Raw genomic sequence first — 338 nt, forward strand, 5'->3', positions numbered from 1 at the left:
ATAAACTGGGTCTGCCCCATTCACCTCGAGCTTCTCTTCTTCTGCCAAGAGCAAACAGAGCCAAAGAAACTCCCTTATATATCTGAGGCCACCAGGAGCTGAGGAGAGAAAACAACAGCCCCTTCTATAGGATGGGGCCTCGGAGCAAAGAGCGAGCTGAAAACCAAAATCAACAGCCCCAACTGCCATAAGCAGCCGTCAGCATGAGCCGGGTTGGGAAGGAACGTGCAGCCAATCACATCCACAAACAGCACATATGACATGGCTATGATTAAATAAAGGACATTATTACTGCCTTGCTAATGGCTTTTGGGGGCCGCAGGACAACCCCCCCGCTG

This window comes from Nestor notabilis, unplaced genomic scaffold (assembly GCF_000696875.1).
Source record: "Nestor notabilis isolate BGI_N333 unplaced genomic scaffold, ASM69687v1 scaffold16043, whole genome shotgun sequence".
NCBI classification, from domain to species: Eukaryota; Metazoa; Chordata; class Aves; order Psittaciformes; family Psittacidae; genus Nestor; species Nestor notabilis.